Below are 9,166 nucleotides of genomic sequence, written 5' to 3'. Positions count from 1 at the left end.
TCGGGATCCCGATTACAAAACATTTACTAAAGTTCACTGATTATACAAAATACTTGTCGCCTAGCGACTAATTACAAAAATAGCCTTCCTGTCCCGACGATCGTACGCTCCAGGCCTAACCGCCCCGACATGTACAATCTTCACCGACTCGCTCTCACGGTCCTTCAGCCTTAGCCTTGCCCTTACCTACACATAAACATAGCACTGTGAGTCAACAGACTCAATAAGAAAAGCATAATCAAATATCATACATAAATCCCGAGTTATGATCAGACGCCAATACCCCTGACCATAACCCTAACTGTCGTGTCCCACACGATACTGAGCCCTGAACGTTCATAAGATGGTAGTATTGACAAGTAACAGCCTATACTCGGTACACTGGTCATACTCCAGCTACTAGTCATACTCTAGCCTGTACCGATGTGTTACAGTATCAGCCTATACTCAGTACACTGGTCATACTCCAGCTGCTAGTCATACTCTAGCACATGCGATGTGATACGTCAAATAGTACAGAACCACCAACCCTAGTATCCGGCTATACTCGGTACCTCGGTCATACTCCAGTGCTAGTCATACTCTAGCACATGCGATGTGATACGGTGTCAGCCTATACTCGGTACACTGGTCATACTTCAGTTGCTAGTCATACTCTAGCACATGTCGATGTGACACAGTCGGATGGTTCGAAGCCAACATACATATCTAATGTAATCTAACAGGCTTCCTACATGCACGCTAAACATGTAATATATATGCATACTGTTATACTAATCTTACCTCAATTCTGAATTCAGGTGTGCTGGTCAACTTGACTGGAACGAACTGCGCGGCGGTTTACAGGCTCCTAAACCATAACAATCACAACACTATAAGTGATACGCTAAATCACTTCCCGGGGACTTAAACTAGGAACTAAAAGTTTCCCTATCGATAAAAAGCATGGAAATACCCCAAATAACATAAAACCGAGGAAATCTAGGGTTCCTGAAAATCACCCAACCGGCAGACCGGTTGCCCAACCGGAATTCCAGTTTTGGGAATTTCAGAACCCCATCCGGAATTCTGAATGCACAACCGGAATTTCGGTTCCTTGCAGACAAAACTCAAAAATTCATAACTTCATCAAATCAAATCCAATTCACCCCAGACCTTCCAGACCTGTTCTAAATACCCCAAAGAACATTTCTAAAGCATCTACACAGTCCACAACACACAGATATCAAAAATGTCATTAAAGCTCCAAGCTTTGAGTTCAAAACTCAAACTTGGTTAAACAACCCTATCATGCATCAAACCTTGATTAAAACTACATATTCATGCATTTAGAAACTGCAGAAAACATACACAAACTCATTCAACAATCATAACAACCAATTTCTCAACTTTCACTTTGAAAACTAAACTTTTGAGCTAAAAATTCCACAACTCTAAACAACCTAACTATCATGCATCACAAGCAGCTTAATTATCCTCAATTAATCATGCTTAAACCTCTGCAAACAACAACAAAATCACAGCAACAACAACAACCTAAACTAAGCATGCAAACATCATCTTTTCATCAAAATTAAAGAAACTTAAAGAGTAAGATACAAGGGTCTTACCCAACACTTGAAGAACACTTAGATTGAAAGAAAAAGAGCTTGAAAATCAAAGGAATCCCAGCCCTAGTACACCATACCAGCCGAGAGAGAGAGAGAGAGAGAGAGAGAGAGAGAGAGAGAGAGAGAGAGAGAGAGAGAGAGAGAGAGAGAGAGAGAGAGAGAGAGAGAGAGAGAGAGAGAGAGAGAGAGAGAGAGAGAGAGAGAGAGAGAGAGAGAGGAAAAGAGCTTTGTAAATTTCTAATTTTTTCTAAGTTTTGAAATCTTGAGTAATGAGAGGAAGCATGCAAACAGAACACTTATTTCAGCCAACAATTAGCATAATAAAACACATATTTTCCAATTATTAAGTCCACTAAAGGACAAAATAACAATGGGGCAAAATGACCAATTTACCCCTCCATGCTAAAATAACATAAATAACACTAAAGGGGTATTTTGGGAGATTCTAAATTCCCGGCCAATCCCGACATTCCCAATGTCTAATAAACCGTCCCATAATACTAACATACTAAGTTGTGATTTTACTGAGCCAAACACCGAGTTCCATGTTACCGGGCACCGGAAATGCAAACTTATGAAAATCACTAAATGACATAAAATGCATTTCAGAAATCAATAATAACAGTATAAATAATTATTTAAATATCTATAAATAATTTTCATAATTAAACATGATTAACTGCTAATTTCTAAATTAAACTAAGCGGTCTTTACACATAAGCTATGACTCTGTCAGCTTGCATCAGAACACATCCCAGATCCTGTCTGGATGTATCACAATAAACAACGAATTTCTCTTCATTTGATGGCAAAGCTAACACCGGAGCTGTTATTAAACGTTGCTTCAACTCCTGAAAACTTGCTTCACATTTGTCTGACCACATGAATCGCTGATTTTTGTTACTCAACTCACTTAGGGACATAGAGATTTTACAAAATCCCTCGACGAATAGTCGTTAATACCCTGCTAAACCGAGAAAACTTCAAATTTCTGTCACTGATTTCAGCCTCGGCCAATTCTTTACTGACTCAATCTTACTAGGATCAACCATAATCCCATTCTTCCCTACAATATGTCCTAGAAAAGATACCTTTGACAACCAGAATTCACACTTTTTGAACTTTGCATACAACTTGTAATCCCTAAGTTGCTGCAATACCATTCGAAGATGATGCTCGTGCTCCTCTTCTGAGTAAGAGTATACAAGGATGTCATCGATAAACACTATGAAACAATTATCGAGGAAGTCCTTGAATACTCTATTGATGAGATCCATAAAGGCAACAGGAGCATTAGTCAATCCGAATGACATTACCAGAAACTCATAGTGCCCATATCTTGTTCGGAATGCAGTCTTTGGTATATCCTCTTCCTGAACTCTGAGTTGATGATAACCGGCTCATACGTCAATCTTCGAAAATACTGTCTTTGCCTAAAGTTGATCGAACAAACGTCAATTCTGGGTAACAGGTACTTATTCTTGATTGCCAACTTGTTTAGTTCCCAATAATCAATACACATTCTGAGGGAATCATCTTTCTTTCTCACAAACATAACCGGAGCTCCCCAAGGCGACACACTGGGTCGTGTAAACCCCATATTAAGCATCCCCTGAAGCTGTAATTTAAGCTCCTTGAGTTCTGCTGGAGCCATTCTATATGGAGCTTTAGAAACTGGTTCGGATCCAGGTGCCAAATCAATCACAAAGTCAATTTCTCGCTGCGGCAGTAATCTCGGCAACTCCTCGAGAAACACGTCAAGAAAATCTTTAACCACTCTGACTACCTCAGGCCCAAATGTTTCGGGTCTGCTGGAGTCAATCACCACTGCTAAACATCCTACACATCCACTGTGTAATAGATCCCTATCCTTACTACCGAAATAACCGAAATTGTGAGACCCCTGAACTGATCCAACATAAACAAATGGATCTTCACCCTCTAGCTGTAAAGTTAACATTTTCTGTTTAAAATCTATATGTTGGAATTATTTTACTGGGATCTTAGATCTACTCACAAGTATGTTATTTAACATCCTAAATATGAACTTCTAAAACGAAAAATAAACACATATAAAGTTAAGAAAACCTTACATTGGTTGTAGCGGAATAATATGTCTCCTTCCACTCAGATCTCTAACCCTTGTATCCTTTCTGTTGGAGAGTATTATCAAGATCCGAGTCTGAATGTCCTTCTCTTGGATTTGATCCTTCACAATCTTCCAAATTATGATTGAGGTACTGTTTGTTGTGTGTGGGGACTACTCTTTCACTAGGGTCATTCGAAATTGTATCTCTCTTGTTGAAGAAGAAGGAGATGGGCGACTATATATAGAGAAAAGGAAAAGGTCAACTTTCTGAAAGAGGCAGTTTCCTGAATTACTGAGTAATTGCTTAACTGACTTATTTGGTGTGAGCCATCACTTTCCTTTTATAGATAACTGCTAGGTTTAGGTTAGTAATTAATTGGAATTAAAATAATGAAAGTAATAATTGGAAAATGCATACACAAGTGGCGGGCCATGGGTGTTATTGGGCCTCACTTAGATTTTGCAGTTTCCACAATTTTATTTCTATTTTCCCAAAAATGCCAATTTTCCAATTCTAACCATTTAAATGCCAAAACTAATTATTTAATAACTAAAATAGATTATTGAATAATATTGTCATTTAATATAATTATTAATTAGACATATAGAGTCTCTTAATTAATAAATAAACCTAGAATCTCTTTTCTTTACAATTTCATCCTTGTTTAGTGAAAATTCACAAATTAGACATAGTCTAACTTTAGAATTATAATTGATTAATCATAAATCAATTATTGAGTCTTACAAACAGTATGGTCTCAACTAGAATGGGGACCATGGATCTATATTACTGAGTTTCCAATAAGCTGAACCGACTTTACCAAGTAAATTCCCTAACTTATTAATTCCTTGTTGAATCCACTCTTAGAACTTGGAATTGCTCTCTAAGACTTATACAGAGCATTCTATATGTTCCACGATATAGATATGCTATCTCATTTAACCATCGTTATAATCTTATTGTGATCAAAGATCCTCTATATAGATGATTTACATCGAGATGGGATAAAATTTACCGTTTTCACCCCTCAATGTATTTGGCCCCTTAAAAAGCTACCTGTAAATGATGTTTTAGTGATCTAAGATATAGTCACTGAAACAAGAGGTCATCCATTTACTTCTATTTAGCTAAGCTCGAAGGGAATCATCACTTGACTTATATACACCAGTAGAAGCTATAAATTCCATATTTATGTTCAGCGCTCCCACTCAGTCATACTATCATGTTTCCAAAATATACGTATCACCCTGACCCAAAAGTAGGCTTAACTAATAAATCAAACAACATGAATAGCACTCCTGAGATTGAGCCTAAGCATATTAGGATTTAGATTCTTTTAATCAAAGATCAACTAGTGATATTGACTTGGAAAGATACAACGGTAAGTTTATAATATCTTGTCTAAGTTCAATATCGGTCCACTCCAATGTATACTCCATACATTCGAAACCAGTGTACTTTACCAATGTCCTGGAAAGAACATAACACTTACTCCAAGTGTAAGTATACTTCATCGCTGATTATCACATCAGTGTAAATCCAAAACACTGATGAAATAGGGACTTAGTCTTTTGAATCATATAATCACAATCACATACCACTGTGTTGACAATACTTTAATTGTGAATAAATATATGTTCTGGACTTAACTAATTTTGTGCATATATTGAATATATATTAAACCATAAACATAAAAAATACATGTTAACATAAATCACTTCGAATCTCTTAAATTGATAACTAATCAGATTGTAATGGGTTTTATTTAGGGCACAAAACCCAACACTATAATGGCCTAATACTTGGACAGAAAATCCATCCCAAGTATGATGTCAAACTCTGTTAGTTTCAGTTCGATAAGGTCATCACTCAACTCCCTATCCTCGATCCTAACTAGCATAGACCGAATGTGCCTATTGGAGATAACCAAGTCCGCGCTAGGCATTAGGGTTCCAAACCCTCTTTTAAGAATATTGCAAGGCTGTTGGAAATATTTTACCAGGATCTAGATTTACCAACAAGTATGTTATTAACATCCTAAATATGAACTTCTAAAACGATATGAAATAAACACATATAAAGTATAAGAAACCTTACAGTGCTCGCAGCAAAATGTAATGTCTCCTTCCACTCAAATCTCTAACCCTTGTATCCTTTTTGTAGCAGAGTATCACCAAGATCAGAGTCTGAATCTCCTTCTCTTGAAACTGGATTCTTCACAGCCTTACACACTATGATTGAGTACTACTTGATGTGTGTGGGCACTCACTCTTTCACTATAGGCTTGGTTTAGAAGAGAGGAAGAGAGAGAGAGTGGTTTCGGCTAGGGTAGTGAAGGAGGCTTTGAAATTTTTTACTGAAGGAATGAGATGCATCATCGTTTCCCTTCAGCCATCACTACCTATTTATAGAAAACCACCTAGGGTTAGGTTACATTTATTTGGCATTAAAATAATGAAAAAAATAAATAGAAAATTTGCTATAGAGTGGCCGGCCATGAATGGATATTCGGCCCCACTTTTAAATTTTGCCATTTTTCTCATTTTCCTTCTTATTTTCTCAAAAATGCCAATTTTTTAATTTAACCATTTAATTGCCAATTTTAATTATTTAATAACTAAAAATTAATTATCAAATAATATTTTCATTTAATATATTTATTAGTTAGACTTATCAGAGTCTCTTAATTAACAAATTAACGTTAGAAACTCTTTCTTCACAATTAAGCCCTTGCTTAGTGAAAATTCATAAACTAAACATAGTCTAACTTTATAATTATAATTGATTAATCAAAATCAATTAACTGAGTCGTACAAGTAGTATTATCTCAACTAGTATGGGGACCATGGACCTATATATCTGAGCTTCCAATAAGTAGCTCTAGGATTTACCAAGTAAATTCACTAACTTATTAATTCCTTGTTGCATCCACCATAGAACTTGGAATTGCACTCTTAGTTATATAGAACGATCTATATGTTCCACGATATAGATACGCTATCAGTTATCTATTGTTATAATCCCAATAATCAATGATCCTCTATAGATGATCTACATTGTATAGGGATTAATTTACCATTACACCCTTCAATGCATTTTATCCTTAAAACACTCAGCCACCTATAAATGATATTTCAGTGAACTAACATAATCTCTGACATGAGTACTCAACCATCTATTTCTGTTTAGCCAAGCTCGAAGGAAATCATCATTTCACTTCTATGCCCTGATAGAAGCTATAGATTCCATCTCTATGTTTACCGCTCCCACTCAATTGCACTACCATGTTCCCACAATGTACGTATCATCCTGACCAAAAAGTAGGCTTAACTAACAAATCAAAGAACATGTATAATACTCTTGAGATCGAACCTAACCATGTCAGGATTAAGATCACTTGATCTTGGATCAACTAGGTGATATTGAACTGAATAGATATTACGGTAAACTTATCATATTTATACAAAGTTCAATATCAGTCCCTTAAGATGCATACTCCATGCATCCAACCCAAGCTTTACTTTAATCAATGCCCTGGAAAGGACATAGCACTTATCCAAGGTGCAAGTAAACTATGTTGTAGATTAGCATATCAGTTAAACTCTGTGTACTGATAAATCTAGGAATATATATATTTAATCACACAATCTTGATTACTTTCCATTGTGCTAACGACACACAATAACAAGAACATAAATGTGATAAGGATTTGGATGAATTTATAAATCAAATAAACAAATAAGTGATAACATGAACCAAATGACACAATGAGTGATGAAAATACTTCTATCTCCTTATTGATATTTAAATAATAGAGATTGTATTGAAATAGAGTTTTATTTAACGCGTAAACCCCAACAAACTCCCACTTGCACTAATATAAAACAATCAGTACATTTCAATTAATCGTAAATTCTGACGGTGCTTTTCAAATGTTGTTCCCGCCAAGACTTTGGTGAATGGATCAAATAGGTTGTGCTTTGTGTCCACTTTTGCCACCAGTACATCCTCTCTTGCCACTTACTCTCTGATGATATGGTATTTCCTTTCTATATGTTTGCTTCTCTTGTAGCTTCGAGGCTCTTTACTGTTGGCTATGGCTCTAGTGTTATCACAAAGCAAAACCAGTGGTTTTTCCATTCCAGGAACGACACCGAGTCATGAGAAGAACTTTCTAAGCCAGACAAGTTCTTTTGCAGCCTCAGCAACAACTATGTATTCTGCCTCCATGGTAGAGTCTAAAATTGTGGTTTGTTTAGCACTTCTCCAAACCACTGCTCCACCCCCAAGAGTAAACACCATCCTAGATGTAGATTTCCTGTCATCAAGACATGCCTAGAAATCTGAATTGGTATAGCCTACGGGATTCAAAGCACCACCCTTGTAGACTAACACGATTTGCCTTGTACTTTTCAAGTACTTTAAGATATGCTTAACAACATTCTAATGTTCCTGTCCTGGATTCGTCTGATACCTGCTCACAATTCCTACTGCATAACAGATGCCAGGTCTAGTGCATAACATTGCATACATTAGACTCCCAACTGCTGAAGCATAAGGAACCCTTCTCATGTCCACTATCTCTTGATGGTCATTGGGACACTATTCCTTAGATAGACGGATACCAAATCTAGAAGGAATTGTTGCCCCTTTGGTGTTGGTCATTTAAAATCTCTCTAAAACCTTATCTATGTAAGTTGTTTGAGAGAGCGCAAGGGATCTGTTCTTCCAGTTTGTGATAATCTGAATACCGAGAACATAGGCAGCTTCACCCAAATCTTTCATTTCGAATTGAGTGTCAAGCCATTCCTTGATGTCAGCCATTTTCTTGATATTGTTCCCAATAATCAAAATGTCATCAACATAAAGGACCAGGAATACTACCACTTGGTTTTCCTTGAGTTGGTAAACACAAGGTTCATCTTCATTCTAAAGAAAGTCGTAGGTCTTGATGATTTCATCAAACCTTTTGTTCCAGGAGCGAGAAGCTTGCTTAAGTCCACAAATGGACCTATTGAGTTTACAAACTTTCTTTTCCTGCCCTGGAAGAACATAGCCTTCTGGTTGCTCCATATAGATGGTCTCTTCAAGAATTCTATTAAGGCTGTCATGACATCCATTTGCCAGATTTCATAATCGAAAGAAGTAGTTATGGAGAGAAGAATTCGCATGGATTTGAGCATGGCGACCGGACTAAAAGTTTCCTCATAGTCCACGCCTTCTCTTGGGTGTAACCCTTGGCGACCAGTCTAGATTTAAAAGTTTCGACTTCGCCTCCATCGCCTCTTTTGGGTGGATTCAAATATACTACACTTGATCGGAAGATCAAGACATCAGATTGACCTACTTGCATACTTTGTTTTATATTAGTGCAAGTGGGAGTTTGTTGGGTTTTATGCCCTAAATAAAACACTTTACAATCTGATTAGTTATCAATACAAGAAATTTGAAGTGATTTAGGTTTTC

Source organism: Cannabis sativa, chromosome 7 (genome assembly GCF_029168945.1).
Source record: "Cannabis sativa cultivar Pink pepper isolate KNU-18-1 chromosome 7, ASM2916894v1, whole genome shotgun sequence".
NCBI classification, from domain to species: domain Eukaryota; kingdom Viridiplantae; phylum Streptophyta; class Magnoliopsida; order Rosales; family Cannabaceae; genus Cannabis; species Cannabis sativa.
Note: the sequence above shows the minus strand (reverse complement) of the source record.